The sequence below is a fragment of the Athalia rosae genome, chromosome 4 (genome assembly GCF_917208135.1).
Source record: "Athalia rosae chromosome 4, iyAthRosa1.1, whole genome shotgun sequence".
NCBI lineage: Eukaryota > Metazoa > Arthropoda > Insecta > Hymenoptera > Athaliidae > Athalia > Athalia rosae.
Window position 1 is genome coordinate 8,537,290 of NC_064029.1, and position 16,848 is coordinate 8,554,137.

General features: G+C 39.0%; 1 long non-coding RNA gene across 1 annotated transcript; it reads left to right on the forward strand.

Moving 5' to 3' along the window:
- Positions 1-5,274: 5,274 nt before the first annotated feature.
- Positions 5,275-11,704, forward strand: LOC125500780. Its single transcript, XR_007278243.1, has 4 exons — positions 5,275-6,505; positions 7,177-7,264; positions 11,331-11,437; positions 11,645-11,704. It is a non-coding gene; the product is annotated as an uncharacterized LOC125500780 (long non-coding RNA).
- The last annotated feature ends 5,144 nt before the right edge of the window (positions 11,705-16,848 follow it).

Sequence of the window (16,848 nt, forward strand, 5' to 3'; positions counted from 1 at the left end):
ATGATGAAGAAGGCGAAAAAAAAATGTTTCTCCGTAAATTTGCGTACCGCATAGCGAAATATTACACGGTAGATCGTCGATTAATTCATCAATTACGATCAGTAGGTATAGATCGATCCGTGAAACGTACGCTGTAAATTTATAGCATAAAGGGAATCGAATTCCGCATCGGGTCTTTATCGGAGAAGATCGCTCTGCATCGTTCGATAATATCAGGCATATCGTATGCGAGGTACGTACATCGTACGAACTTCGGTTAATGCTATACATCGCATATCGTGTATAGAATATACCGTGTACACCGTACAACCTATTCAGCAGCAACTCGATGGCCGCGGGTTAATTCTTCGCGCCGGGTGTTAAAATATATCGTAAGTATCCCCGTATTGTCCTACGGGACGCGGTTGCGCGCGCGCGATGGATCCGAGACTCTTTACAGGTCGCTCCACGTTATACCGCACCTCGAGCAACTCCGCGCGCCCGGAGCGTGACCGCTCGTCCGTTCGTGTTCAATTTCGCCGAGATTGTTAATTATAATTAATTACATTTACAGAGCGAATACCAAGTTAATTAACTCGCTGCTGCAGCCCGCTGCTCGTGCTGCTGCCCTCAACTTTGCTTTCTCCCAACAATTCACGCCGTGCACCCCACGCCGCATAAAGGAGTCCGCGATAATAATTTAAACTCTTACGTTATACGTACCGAGCCGCGGCACTATACACGATATTACTTTTTACTCTTTGAGGTCAGTTCGGGTCCGATCTATGGTTCTGTTTTTTTTTTCCAACTTTTTACCCACCGAATCGTACCCCAGGGTTATTAAAATCCGAGATGAGATTGAAAAAAAAAAAAAAATTTTAAACAAAATAAAATGAACATAATAATAATAATACCATACGCATTATTCGATCGAGTAAAGCATCCTATTTCGTCACTTCGTGATATTAGCTAATCACCTTTCAGATTAACGCAGCTAATTGTATGCCACAGAGGGGCACGGACTACAGCTGGGGATTTAAGTAAGTGAGGAATTTTGTCTCCAATTAAGCCTGAATTGAAAGAAACAATTTACGATCTTCGGACATCTGAAATTTTTCTACGACGCACGCATAACATTCTATTTGCATTTTGATTTTCTGTCGTCGAATGTAAGCTCGTGTACGTTGCATCATTTATATTCTCATAATGATACCTACAACGTATAACACGCGCACTGTATACGATAGTAGCGAATGAAATGCGGTAATACAGGAAATATACGTGACGAAGTCAGGTAGGTAATGGTCGGTGAGTTCGGGGTATGACAAGTGTCGTGATTGTTGTTTACGAGGGACTGATTGCGGCGGCGTGGGTTGCCTATGGCGTCCCGATGTCCGGTGTCCGGTGGTCGCACCGACCTTAATGGAACAAAGGGTTTGTAAGAGGGTGTGAGGTGATCAACGCACCGCGGCGTCGTTTCTCTCTTTTATATTAACGCTCGTAATCATTAAGCGATATGCATTATCGGGCGACCGGTACGAAGGAAGCGTGCCGCTGAGGGCGTCGGTTTAATATCTCCCTGGCGTATACCGTGTCCGATGAGACGCGGTTCAGGCGACGCTACGTGTGAAAAATTCTTAGAAACCATTTTTAAGTGTGAATGTACATAACGTACGTAAAAGAAGTATCGGAAAAGTAGGCTAGCTATACGTATATACGTCGGTTTCCAACGATATTCCTCCGACGACTCAATCGGGGATTCCCTAGAGTGGAAATATGTTCTTCCTCGACTAAAAATAGGGGTGCAGTTTCTCAGCGGGTGATAAACGCGGAGTCTATTGGAGAGAAGGAGTATAAGAGAAGACGGATGATCGGTCGCTAGGGCCGAGAAGTCGAGTCTGGGCGACAATCGGCGATCGTTACGAAAGGATTGGACGCCTCTGATATAGGTGGAAAAATGAAATCGAGCGAAAATATGCCCATGGGAGAGAGGACGCAGAATTCCTGGGGTAAGGTCGTGGCGCGTATACGTCAATTGAAAATACGGTGGGGGGGGGGGGGGGGGGGGGGCAGGGAATTTCCGAATCCCTCAGGACTCGATCTTCCTAATTGTTCGCATTGACACAGAGGCGCGCGGGTGGGCGGGCGAAGATATTTGTAACCGTTTCGAAACCTACTGCGAATCTACCACTCCCGCGCTATTACTCACCCGACGCACTATTTTGACAGGGTAGTTTACCCTCCTGCGAGGAGGATACAGTAAACCTGGGCTCCTACAATTTGCTCCCGCGTCTTATATGCGGTGGGCGGGTGTCCCACCGCCATTATCTTTGATTCGTATAACGTCATAGCGAAGAAATATGTTTTTATAAACGATTATTGTTCCGGACTTTCGGTCATTTTTCTCGTTAGAAAAAGCGCGGCGAAGAGTTTGATGCGGAGCGCGCATTTGTGTTTTCCTGCCCGAACCAATCAGCCACACGTTTCCATTCGTGAGTATCGAGCTATGCGGAAGCTCTCGAGCTTAATATACTATATTTAGGAGCGAGTCCAGCCTCCAGCATATAATGTCCGCTTCGGTTAATTGCCAGCATTTAATGAGGACTGACAAGCGGCGTACACCGCTCTGCGGTGATCCGCGTGTCATATATGTATACGTCCTCCAGCGCTTCGTTGGAATATACTCGCAAAACTTGTGTAATTATATCTTTCGGAATGTAAATCAGTATGTGATTAGCATTGAATTGGTATGCAGCTTGATCATATATGAGACTGAAATATGTTGAAAAAAATGGACGAAATTTCGAACGAATCGATCCAATTTCGTTGGAATTTTTCATCTAAAATTTTTGCGATTCATCTCTCGAGTGTTTATAGGTATATTATTTACTCACGAAACAATATCGCGGCCACACGTAGCGGCGGAGCTATGCTCGCGGCAAAATTTATTAGAATTGACAAAAAGCTTAGCAAATAAATTTGCAAACAAGGTTATCTTGATTTATGCTGATTAAATGTACTTAAACTAGAATTACGATCAGAACAGCGCGGCACAGTGCGCGGTCTCTTCTATAGTCGTTACTATATAATCTGACAGTCACTTTTTTAGTCACCTCTTTAACTGAACCCTTCGTAAGAAGATGCCTAATCACATAGGTACGTACCTACTTATGGGTAGAACTAACTGTTATAGCTTTACGACCGTCGGAGTTACCAGAACGAACAGAACTGCACTTTTCTGGAACATTATATACCCTGCGCACATATTTTATATATACCATGTGTAAGAACCGGTAAGAATTTTAGTTTCGAAAATGAATTCTCTGCCGCAAATTTTTGTATACGATACACGCCGAACGTATCATCCGTTCATTTATTTATTTATTTTCGTTCTCTCTTTTGGAAAACCGCCACTAATGTGCGAAGGGAAGAAAGCATAGAAATCAATTCGCCTCCCGGATCCAGTTGCTAATTCGACTGGGACCGTATTTTAGAGGCGTAACAACTGCGGCGCGGGACCTTGCAGGGCGGTTTTTACTTAAGCATCAGAAAATCGCGTGTACACTTAGGACTCGATATGTTGACATGCTGGTCAATTTTCCGGTGTATCTAACCGCGACTAATCCATTTCTTATACGTAATCCAACTATACGGTCTCGGTGTAATGTAAGTCACGCAGGGATACCGCGGTTTCCGGTCAAGCTTTACTTCCCGTTATCCCTCTTGTCATTTTATCTCCTTTATTAGTTATTTATTATTGATAGTTGAAATATATCGGTAAAACTGGCCCTTTTACATCCGACCTTCAAGGTGGGCTTACGCGCCGCGGTATAACTTTTGAACCTTTATTCTCTTTGTGATTCTTATTGTCGCCCTCGTGTTCGAATCCACTCAAATCGACCAACTCCACAATACCGTCGGCATCGTTACAAAGAGGTTGAAAAAGGCGTCGCCATTTTGAAGGTCGCCGACAAAAGAGCCGCCATTTTGATTTAGTGACCGCAATTGTCAATGGTTCGATTGTTGGCAAACTGTGGGTATACGTTGAACGAGGAGCCCTTCCGTTCTTGTTGCATTTCGATTCATAAGGGTAGCACTTCCCACTCTGCAGTAACATCCTTTCTGCATGTATAGCTGTACGGTTGATCTCTCTGTGTGGTCTAGATTTCTTTCTCTCCTATACATTACTAAGTTTTTCTCTTCGTCCTCTTCGTCTTATTTTTCTTTCCACTTTTTTTGTAAACGGTGGGAAAAGTTTGACCGCTGCTCCGGGACTCGGACTAAATGACTTCTGGGCAGAAGTGAATGAAATGAACCCTTTGAAGTTGGAAAAGTACACGGAGATGAGGAGATGACAAAAAGTCTTGCAAGCTCCACCATTTAACGATTCTTAAAAACCGGTTCAAACCAGCCGAAGACGCTCTATCGCAGTTGCGATTTCCATTCGTTGTCCGATATGAAAATCTTCATCGCAAATCAAGTTGATTTGGCAAATCGATTTTCTTTTGCCTATCCGTTTAGTCGATCTACGGTGATCACATATAATATTTCGCTGTCCATCTTTCTGAACATTTAGTTTCTTGCTTTCAATGGAGAAAAGAAATCTGTAAAAAGTATTGCATCGCCGTAATCGATCTGCAGTAATCTGCCTTACCATAGGCAGATATGGAGAATACTGCATAGTCACACGTTGATCAATAACCGACCTGTGGTAAAAGATCGGCGCTGACGGTTACTAGCTAAAGGTAACTGATCAGAGAACTGTCGAAGGATACTTATCGACCCTCACCGTGGAGTTGCCCGTTTCGAACATGCAATAGTCAGGTACCTTTGCCAGAGATCGACGCCAGTCTCATTCAATTTCGGCGCTCTTCGGTAAAGAAGTAATAGATTTGAAAAAAAATTAATTTTGTTCACAGATTCACGTTCTTGAGGTCATAATCCGACACGAAATATTCGTGAAATGTTCCATATTCAACTCAGAAAATCAAAAAAGTACCGAAATTGAATCTTTCAATTTTTTTCGAGTTAACCGAGTGTAAGGTTTTACCGTATTTTAATCTGAGAAATCCATCAACCAAATTGAACTACGAGTGAAACCAAGCAAGGTATTTTGACTTTATTGCTGGTGGAACTTAACGATTGCTGATAACTCGATTAATTTCATGAGTAAATCAATTGAACTTGCATAAGTGAATTTCTAGACTCGGAATACCTGAGAATACGTCATAAACCCCATTATAACGGATAGTTGATTTTTTTTTACCCAAATTCTGAGAAGAATGAAAAGCTGCGAATTTTTGCTTCTGGAGTGCCAAAACCGCAAAAAATTGAACATGCTCAACAGTTGTACTGACTCGCCGAAAAGGATCGGTGCCTGAATGATGACGTTGCACTCACTGAGATGCATCTCTTTATCTTGAAGATAAGGTATATTCACGTCCGCTAGTTTGCAATAAGAATACCAATTATAATACATGTACAACGGATAATTATTGACATTATGTGAATGACTTATAACGTCATCATGTCTTATATTTGTTGAAACTACTGGAATAATATTGAGATATTGGAATGAATATACCATGTGTCCCAGCGTTCGCACCGCAGTATGTCTGGTTGCCTGACGTTAATTACAGCGTTGACTGAAGATTGATCAATCAACGATTACAGGCTTATGCTATAGGGCAGTATAGGCTCATCAGTCAACGGTATAGGGGCTCCACGCTCCGTGAATGAACCTGGTGGCAGGCAATCAGCCATACTGCGGTGTGCGCAGCCATACGCTGGGACACGCGGTACATCTTGTGAATGATACGAAACCTTTTGTGATTTCATAATGAATTTTTGGAAGAAGCAATTGTTGAATATATCCTGCCTGTTTTATTTGAAAATAAACAAACATCAGTTTTCAAACCAATGACTTGGTTCCTGTTGATTGAAGTCTGTACGTGCCTCTTACTGACTTTCTTCATTAGCAGGACATCACGTCACATCATTTCGAGAGCTCGACATTATCACTTCCGGTTTTTATACATACGAGATTGAAGGATTAAATAGAGATGATCGCAAATGATGAGGCCTGCAAGCAACTAGTGGATATTTTAATCATAGGCGAAAAAGTAGGGTTGAATACACATGCTTGAATGCATGCACACGATAAGAAACATGGGGTCTCGGAACACCTGCTTGCCTATCCGGTTCTTCTGATAACAGAATCGGTCTTGGAGGCAATTGAGCAACGTTGAAAAATTCGCAGCGAGGGCCAAAAATAACATGAATTCTTTGGAAAAGTACCGCAATGAAGCTAAATCCATCCGAATGATCTTAAAACAGTCAATTGCGAACGTGCGATTCGGTATTCGGTCATCGGAGCATCTCGTACATAGATCCTTCTTTTCCGAAGGAACGGCAGTATGGCCGTAGCAGCCGAAGCGAGTGGTCATCGGGAGCGACATCGATGGTAGCGCCTCGGAGCAGAGAAGGAAGGAGCTAGAGAGGGGAGAGAAAGAGAGAGATAATCGGGGTAAGGATTAGTACGCACATAAATACAAAGGTACGCAGTTACTGCGGCGCCATAGTTCTCTGTTTTGATAAAGTTTTTCTGGCCGCGTTTCACACGTACCTAAAAGAAATATCATACGAATCTTTCACATATTGATTGTGAGTCCGGTTTTCAGTTCTGATTTAGTGAAAACTTGGGGAGTAGTGTTCAGTTTGATCTACATATTTAAAAAGAGTGCTAAAAAATCAGTGGCTACTGAAAGACCCATATCATTGGCAATTTCGTGAATTCCGTTACTCGGAAATTTTTCCACAAGCAGTGGCAAGCAATTTTGATAGATTTTGAGTAACGTTGAACCCGATGGTGGAAAAGATTGAGATATTTTCGCAAAAACGGAAAACTTCGATTATTTACAATTGTATTCCTCGTACTTCTGATTGGGAAAGCAGGGGGGTCAAGATTTTGCGTTGCGGAAATATCTTTTATCGTTGGAATTCTGAACAACTATGCCTAGTTCCTTACACATTTCTATGTTCCTACGTTCATATACTTAATTAACAATATTCTGATTGATTTTGGCATAGTTTTGACATGTGTTTGAATTTGTCATTTCACGAACGACTTGATTGATATATTTGAAGTTCGGTTTAACAATTTTACTTGGTTTCTGACGTAACATTTTCGCATTACAGATTTATCCTTGACAGTCGTCGGACTTGCCTGGTTTTTCGCCATACGGTTCAACCTATACCTACGCTGTGCTGCGAAATTCGTATAAAGGTAAGAAATAGTTGTTATTCAGTATTCGTTAACTTGAAATGAGATCACGAGTGGTCTGTCTGAATTGCATTCCTCGAGTCGAAATGAATTCTATGCGCGTACTAGTAGTATTGCCATTCTGTGGAACTTTACCTTTTGCCTCGAAAAAAAACCTTAGATACTTTCCGAAATCTGAGATCACAATTAGGAATTTTTGTTGAACAGTTTCCCACGCTATTTCGATGTATTTTGGTCTCAGAAATCCGAATCTGCAAGCCAGGAAATTCCATCTCCGAGATTGAACAAGTTATCGCGAATTTATCGATCTGAATTGTGAAAAATCAAAGATATCTCGACGGGATTCATTGCTAGCTCAATTTAATCGTCGGCTTCGTGTTTGATACGCATTTCAACGTAGAGAAAGCGTCCTGAAATCATTCGAACAAATACTTTATCTTCTGCCCTCAAAAAACTCCAAGTCTGTGGTTTAGGGTATCACTCGAAATCTTATAGCAGAATTACGAGTCGTTTCTAAAGAGTTTGCCTCTCTATCCTCATGTATTTTAATCTAGTTATGGTTTCTACTCTACGCGCTCGCCGTACGTCGCTAGGCATATCTCAGCGTACATTAATTAATTAGTATGCTTTCGATGCTTCTAAACTTATGTGTTCATTTATTTATTCATTCATTCATTCAGATAGTTATTCATTTATCTATTTATTGAATCTTAAATTCATACATGATGCCGCTATACTGTCGATGTGGAGCGATCGTTGCGTCTATGATTGCAGACTGTTTTAGTAATCAAACAATTAACTATGATGAATAGTATTTCAAACTGTTCAATAATTTATCAGTATTTCGAAAGCATTCATTCAGTCATTCAGTTATTCATCTATTTATTCAATTATTGGTTCATTAATTTATACATAATTTTTATGAAATCACATGTGATTGATTCATTTTCATGCATTCATTATTTAGTTAGTTGCTCATTCATTTATTTATTGAATTCTCAATTCACACATGATGCCGATATAGTCTTAACGTAGAGCAATCGTCGCGTCTATGATTGCAGACTGTTTCACTGTTATTTATCGAACAATTGATCATCACGAATTTTGGACTGTTGATTGATATATTAGTATTTCGGAAACATTTTTGATTGATCAATTCATCGAATGAATGAATAAATGGATCAAATTATTAGTTCGAGAATTTATGTGTTCATTCATTTATACATTCATTCATTCGTCCACTTATTCATTCATTCATTTATTCATCCATTCATTTATTTTGTAAGTTGACTATTTATTCATTCATCGAATTATGCAGTCACACATGATACCTATATATACTCCCATCGTAAAGCAATCGTCGCATCTATGATTGCGGACGGTTTTAGTAATCAAACAATCAATTATAATGAATAGTATTTTTAATTATTTAATGATTCATCAGTATTTCTGAAGCATTCATTCATTCATTCATCCGATAAATAATTATTGAATCTTTCATTCCAATAATTGATCAGTCGGTATTCTTTCGATGTTTCTGAACTTATGTGTTCATTTATTTATTCATTCGTTCATTCATTATTTAGTTAGTTGCTCATTCATTTATTTATTGAATCCTCAATTCACACATGATGCCGATATAGTCTTAACGTAGAGCAATCGTCGCGTCTATGATTGCAGACTGTTTCACTGTTATTTATCAAACAATTGATCATCACGAATTTTGGACTGTTGATTGATATATTAGTATTTCGGAAACATTTTTGATTGATCAATTCATCGAATGAATGAATAAATGGATCAAATTATTAGTTCGAGAATTTATGTGTTCATTCATTTATACATTCATTCATTCGTCCACTTATTCATTCATTCATTTATTCATCCATTCATTTATTTTGTAAGTTGACTATTTATTCATTCATCGAATTATGCAGTCACACATGATACCTATATATACTCCCATCGTAAAGCAATCGTCGCATCTATGATTGCGGACGGTTTTAGTAATCAAACAATCAATTATAATGAATAGTATTTTTAATTATTTAATGATTCATCAGTATTTCTGAAGCATTCATTCATTCATTCATCCGATAAATAATTATTGAATCTTTCATTCCAATAATTGATCAGTCGGTATTCTTTCGATGTTTCTGAACTTATGTGTTCATTTATTTATTCATTCGTTCATTCATTATTTAGTTAGTTGCTCATTCATTTATTTATTGAATCCTCAATTCACACATGATGCCGATATAGTCTTAACGTAGAGCAATCGTCGCGTCTATGATTGCAGACTGTTTCACTGTTATTTATCAAACAATTGATCATCACGAATTTTGGACTGTTGATTGATATATTAGTATTTCGGAAACATTTTTGATTGATCAATTCATCGAATGAATGAATAAATGGATCAAATTATTAGTTCGAGAATTTATGTGTTCATTCATTTATACATTCATTCATTCGTCCACTTATTCATTCATTCATTTATTCATCCATTCATTTATTTTGTAAGTTGACTATTTATTCATTCATCGAATTATGCAGTCACACATGATACCTATATATACTCCCATCGTAAAGCAATCGTCGCATCTATGATTGCGGACGGTTTTAGTAATCAAACAATCAATTATAATGAATAGTATTTTTAATTATTTAATGATTCATCAGTATTTCTGAAGCATTCATTCATTCATTCATCCGATAAATAATTATTGAATCTTTCATTCCAATAATTGATCAGTCGGTATTTTTTCGATGTTTCTGAACTTATGTGTTCATTTATTTATTCATTCGTTCATTCATTATTTAGTTAGTTGCTCATTCATTTATTTATTGAATCCTCAATTCACACATGATGCCGATATAGTCTTAACGTAGAGCAATCGTCGCGTCTATGATTGCAGACTGTTTCACTGTTATTTATCAAACAATTGATCATCACGAATTTTGGACTGTTGATTGATATATTAGTATTTCGGAAACATTTTTGATTGAGCAATTCATCGAATGAACGAATAAATGAATGAATAAATGAATCAAATTATTAGTTCAAGAATTTATGTGTTTATTCATTTATTCATCTATTCATTAATTTTGCAAGTTGACTATTTATTCATTCATCGAATTATAAATTTACTCGTGATGTCTATATTCTCTCAATGCGAAGCAATCGTCGCGTCTATTATTGCAGACTGTTTTAGTCATCCAAAAATCAATTATGATGAATAGAATTTCAAATTATTTACTGATTCATCAGTATTTCCGGAGCATCTATTCATTTATTCATTCATTCGATAAATAATTATGGAATCATTTATTCGAATGATCAATCAATTGCCATGATTACGATGCTTCTGAACTTATGTGTTCATTTATTCATTCATTCATTCATTCATTATTTAGTTAGTTGCTCATTCATTTATTTATTGAATCCTCAATTCACACATGATGCCGATATACTCTCAACGTCAAGCAATCGTTGCGTCTATGACACACTGTTTCACTGTTAGTTGTCAAACAATTAATTTGTTTAAATAGTATTTCGACTTGTTGAATAATTCATTAGTATTATGGAAGCATTCATTCATTCATTCATCCATTCATTTTGTAAATGATCAATCAATTTTTTATTCGACTAATTGATCAGTTGGTATGATGACGATATTTCTAAATCATATTCATAAATTCATAGATTCCAATCTCAGGAATCTGGATCTGGTGTCCGAATTCACTCGTATGCAGGGTGGAGACAGTTGTCGCCATAACTTTGTCCAAAGAATATCCTCTTCTGTTAAAATTTCGAGCATTTAGGTATAATTTATTACACATTCATGAACTCTTGATTTAGTACTTATATTCGCTTATAATGTTCGTAACTGCGGGATAGTGGAATTCGTGTTTGAAGACTATAATTCGTCTATCTATAGAATTCGGGAATTCTTCTGAGGTTTAGAAACAATCTCCGCTGTTGTATTTCGGACAAATTTATTTATTCATATATTTTAGATTCAGCTCTACAATCTTACTTCATTTCTTATAGAACATTTTTTTTCAGGCTTCCAATCAGTCGCCACGGTGGCTAATTCGTCGCAGTACTCATTCAACTCTCATTGTCAATCAGGAAGGGCAGAAGTTACACAGTATCGCACAATTCGTTTACAGGTATGCAATAAGCACCAGTCAGTATGTTAATAGTTGGTGTATAATAAAAATATATTCAATGCAGTACATGATAACATCACATTGGCAGTAATATATTAACATATAATATAATATAACATATATTTAAGATATTGACATAGAATATAATATTGGTAATAACATATTCTTATATTACGTCATTATTAATGCACTTTTCGTATATTTCAGGTACTCTGAGATGCTGTCGCCGCAGTTATGACCCCCTGGACTTCTCCTGTTCATCAGGGGAAGTCCAGGGACCCGTCCCCTGGGACTGCGCGGCCTCCCACCGCCCCCGGGGTCCCAGGGGACCCAGTCCCCGAGGACATGTCTCCGGGGATTCGGTATCCCCGCTGGAGGGGATGCCATATCCCGAGGGACATGTCCTCGGGACTGGTCTTCGGGGACGCAAGTTCCCCCAGGGACACGTCCCCGGAGATGCGGTATCCCCGCTGGAGGGGATGCCGTGTCTTTGGGGGCGTGGCCTTGGGGGAATAAGCGTCCTCGAAAATCCCGGGAAAAGGAGGTCCCAAGCGGTCACTCGTTTTCTTGATTTCTCTAGAGAAACGAAAAACAAAGTGTCCGCTTGGGACCTCCTTTTCCCGGGATTTTCGAGGACGCTTATTCCCCCAAGGCCACGCCCCCAAAGACACGGCATCCCCTCCAGCGGGGATACCGCATCTCCGGGGACGTGTCCCTGGGGGAACTTGCGTCCCCGAAGACCAGTCCCGAGGACATGTCCCTCGGGATATGGCATCCCCTCCAGCGGGGATACCGAATCCCCGGAGACAAGTCCTCGGGGACTGGGTCCCCTGGGACCCCGGGGGCGGTGGGAGGCCGCGCAGTCCCAGGGGACGGTGGACTCCCCCTGACGAACAGGGGGAGTCCGGGCAATGATGTTGGAGGAACTGCGACCTGTAACACAAATAACAATGAAATAATTAGTTAACGCAATGCATGACTTAATGTATGACCTATCATGTAACCTAATGATTAATGATTTTATGACTCAGTATATAAGACGTTTGAATTATAATCAATTGTACCAAGTTGTGATAATAAATTATTGTCTTGCGTTATTGGCGTGTCTGATGAATTATATTATGGGGGTGCATGAATTTACCAAGTCTATTGGGTGATACAGGGTGATCTGATTCTGAGGACGATTTTAAACATTTTTTCTAAGGAGGTGCAATTCATGTATGATATAACAATCACTTATATTTATATTGTTTTTGTATCCACGAATAAGAACAATAAATCTTTTTATATATCATTAAAAAAAGAAATTGAGTGAATCATTGTGAAAGCATCCCGCGATTCCCGAGGAATTTTTCAGGAACTGCATTGAGTGCATTATTACAATACGTCATTTAGCAGAGCTCATAATGGAAGACTTAATCAAATTACAATGGCAAACAGTTGCTCGATTTATTTGAAAAATACTGTTGAGAGCCCGAAAAGATCCGAAATATTCAGTATAGAAAGTTAGTTAAAATTATAGGGAGTTTTAAGAATGATAGCTATACATCTAATTCGTATCAGTTAGATCGATTAATTAGTTGTATCGAAATTTCGAAAAATAGATTGAAACGCGTATGATTCAATTGAAGTCATCTCTCACAATTCTAAAGGATTCTTCAAAACCCGGGCGAGCATATTTATAAGAACTGTTTTCAATACGAATAGTCGGAAGCGCGTGATCAAAATACAAATTAAAAGTTGCAATATTCAACTAAATTTTGTGAGAAAGATTGCTCACCGATCGCTCTCTCCAACGTCGCTCTGAAGGACCTGCCTTGCTACCTCGGTCGCTACTGATGTCCCTCGTGGTGTCGCCGCTCCTGTCGCCGAAGCTGAACTGCCGTCGAATCCAAGACGAAAAACCTGTGGCACGAATGTACTCTGTTAACCATATACCGAATTATACGCCCCCCCATCGGATGTTTAGTGATTGGCTGGAATTCATTCGATTACTATACATATACCGCTTTGTTTCTAAATTAATGTACTCGTTGATTAATTGTCATCAATCGAATGATTGAGGTCCGAATCGCTTGTATAAGATCTGAGTGATGATCAATTGAAATGGTGAGAAAAACAGAAAAATGGAAAAGAGAGAACTCCGATCAGGTTACTGATCTCTGTGCCAAGTTATAAGCAAATGAACCAATTTATGGCAACTCTCATCGGTCGAAGATTTTTCCCCCCGAAACGTGTAATATATCTGAGGCCATAGGCTTGGCGTTTTTCCGGGGCAAAAAGGTAAAGAAGTCGATTTCATTGTTTCGGAACGTTTTTTTTTACGTTGGACTGTGTAACGAACACGAAGACGTCGTTCAAATTAGGCTACAGTAATAAAGCCAGTCGAGATATCCTTGATTCTTCACGATTATTTTCATTCTCAGCTAAACTTACTCAACGAATTCGTATTCTTGGGGTCAAAATATATAAGAAACGTACCTCAGAATTGATTTTCAAAATACTCCATTTTTGGCCCAAAAATCGCAAAAATCCAAAGAGGTACGCCTTGGATTTTTTTCGATTCTGGGGTCAAGAATAGGAAGATTATTTTTTGATGTGTTCCCGTGTGTCTTGATTTCAGAAATCCGAATGTGAGAGTCAAATTAATTCATCTATAAAATTGATAAAGATCAGAACCAATCGGGATATCTCGATTCACGTATTCGTCATGAAAAATAAAAGTGAGTCATAATCTGACCGTTTTAATACTAAGATATAATTAAAATCATCAGGTGTTTCGGTGAACAGAAAAATTGTGTTAATTATCTTGAGCTCGAAAATCAATTATTGTCAGTCTTCCTTTTATAATGTATATTAATGCAATGCACGAAAAAAATTTATCTGATTTTTTTTTTTTTTTCTTGTACACTTGGTGCCTCTGATTCTGAACTAGGGGCCGATGCTTCAGTATGGCAAAACACGACAGGATTGAACTCCCCGAGTGTACTCTGAACCATTTAAGTATGAACTGAATTTTTACATATTTACTTCCTTAAACGGCTATATAGAAATTCGCGGAAAAATCACTGCAAAAGAATACCGCCAATTAGGTGGATCACAGGGGTGATTTACGAGGTGTGAACAAGATCTTTTATCAGGTGTTGACAGCTCGTCCGACACCTGCTTACACTGAGAACAGTAGACTGTGATTTCACACCTCGTCATCTATTAAAGAGCCATAAATTATGTATCAATTCTGGCATGTGCCGACGGTCAAAATGTCCGTGACACATGTAAACATAGAGCGTCACAGTAAGCGGCTGTACTTTTGTTTTGACTGGGTGAGCCGTAACTTGACCCCGACCTCCGCATGGAGCGCATTCGCCTAATGTTTTTTAGATATGGATTTCGGTGCGAGAAACCTAAGCGTGGGGCGAGCACAGGGCGTGAGGCGTTACGCCGCGCCGCGGTAGGAGTACGAACGAGATAGAGAGCGCTCGAGCGCGGCGCGCTGTAAGATGAAATCTCGAATTTTCAAAACGTTTTTGTGGTCATGGATTTTGTTTATAAGTCGTAGAAATTTAGCAAAAGATTGCATATCTCAGCGTACACAATTGCCGTAAGCTCAGTGTGGATAAATTAATAAATAGTTAACCAACTAAATAAATGAATAAATAAATAAATCAACATATGAATTTGTTTAAACATTGATTTAGTTAGTTATCTATTTAATTATTTATTGAATTATAAATTCAGACATAATGCCTACATCGCTATGCGCTGCTATGATTTCTACTCTACGCGCTCGTCGTACGTAGGCTAGGCATCACTTAAAGTACAAGATTGCAGTGAGCGTCGAAGCGCGATGTATGAATTCGTAATTCAATAAATGAGAGAACAGTTAACTGACTAAACAAATAAATGAATAAATGAATAAATGAATGAATAAATTTAGAAGCATGACAGTTAATTATCAAGAATTATTAATTGTCATGATTACGATGCTTCTAAATTTATTCATTTATCCGCACACCGCTCAAGGCAATCGTGTACGCTGAGAATTGCGGCTTGCGGATTCGGATTGCTGACAATAAGATCAAAATGAATAAGGATAGCGGGGCAAACTCTTCAGAAACGACTCGTAATTCTGCTATAAGATTTCGAGTGATACCCTAAGCTACAGGCTTGCAGTTTGTTTGAGGCAAAAGATAAAGTATTTGTTCGAATGACTCCAGGACGCTCTCTATACGTTAAAATGCGTAACGAACACGAAGCAGTCGATTAAATTGAGCTAGCAATGAATCCCGTCGAGATATCTTTCATTTTTCACAATTCAGATCGATAAATTGGCTATAACTTGTTCAATCTCAGAGATGAAATTTTCTGGCTTGCAGATTCGAATTTCTGAGACCAAAATACATCGAAATAGCGTGGGAAACTGTTCAACAAAAATTCCTAATTCTTATCCCAGATTTTGGAAAGTATCTTAGGATTTTTTTTCGAGGCACAAGGTAAAGTTCCACAGAATGGCAATACTACTAGTACGCTCATGGAATGCATTTCGTCTCGAGGAATGCAATTCAGACAGACCGCTTCTGATCTCATTTCAAGTTAACGAATACTAAATAACAATTATTTCTTACCTTTATACGAATTTCTCAGCACAACGTAGGTATAGGTTGAACCGTATGGCGAAAAACCAGGCAAGTCTGACGCCTGCCAAGGGTAAATCTGTAATGCGAAAATATTATGTTAGAAACTAACAAGTGAAATTGCTAATCCGAACTTTAAATATTAAATATAGTTGTTCAGAATTCCAACGATAAAAGATATTTCTGCAGCGCAAAATCTTGACTCACATGCTTCCTCAATCAGAAGTACGAGGAATACAATTGTAAATAATCGAAGTTTTCCGTTTTTGCGAAAATATCTCAATCTTTTCCACCATCGGGTTCAACGTTACTCAAAATCTATCAAAATTGCTTGCCACTGCTTGTGGAAAAATTTCCGAGTAACGGAATTCACGAAATTGCCAATGATATGGGTCTTTCAGTAGCCACTGATTTTTTAGCACTCTTTTTAAATATGTAGATCAAACTGAACACTACTCCCCAAGTTTTCACTAAATCAGAACTGAAAACCGGACTCACAATCAATATGTGAAAGATTCGTATGATATTTCTTTTAGGTACGTGTGAAACGCGGCCAGAAAAACTTTATCAAAACAGAGAACTATGGCGCCGCAGTAACTGCGTACCTTCATATTTATGTGCGTACTAATCCTTACCCCGATTATCTCTCTCTTTCTCTCTCCTCTCTAGCTCCTTCCTTCTCTGCTCCGAGGCGCTACCATCGATGTCGCTCCCGATGACCACGTCGCTTCGGCTGCTACGGCCACACTGCCGTTCCTTCGGAAAAGAAGGATCCAC